This window comes from Octodon degus, unplaced genomic scaffold, assembly GCF_000260255.1.
Source record: "Octodon degus isolate 3935 unplaced genomic scaffold, OctDeg1.0 scaffold03228, whole genome shotgun sequence".
NCBI classification, from domain to species: domain Eukaryota; kingdom Metazoa; phylum Chordata; class Mammalia; order Rodentia; family Octodontidae; genus Octodon; species Octodon degus.
The window spans coordinates 1-623 of NW_004527804.1; positions in this window are offsets into that span (position 1 = coordinate 1).

Below are 623 nucleotides of genomic sequence, written 5' to 3' on the forward strand. Positions count from 1 at the left end.
CCAATGACATTTTCTTATCAGACTTATGTAAAATTGATTTTCTTTGTAATTTGTATAAAGATTGTAAGCTTTTATTTATTGACTTATACTTTAACGATGATTTATAAGTAAGAAATTTGGTTTCAAAATCATTCTGCAAGTAATAGTTCACACAAAATATTTATTCTTGCTTTATCGAATTAAAGTAGTACAAATAATATATTCCAACATACGTAAGTTCGAGTCTTCATAAACCACATATTATAATTATATTACAATTATCTAGAAGATAGATGACCACCCATATTTCACATATCAGTGGAGAGAGACATGCAGACTATAGGCCATGTACACATGGAAATATACCTATAAACATGCAAAGCTGAAGCTTATGCAACTCAGAAACTGTTACTCTTCCCATGACAATATTTTTCAAGCATTCAATTTCAAAGCCGACAATCAGCATAGGTGTATGTTGCGGTCTGTTGTTTCTCCTTCTTTTTATTCCTTCCTCGGCATTCCTCGGCATCTGTGCTTCGGAACTCGCTCGTTACATGGAAATATTGTAAAGTTCTGTTGAGACACTAAGGTTAAGTGATAGACTAGTAAACAGAATGCTTTAATTTTCAGTGAAATCTAAAGAC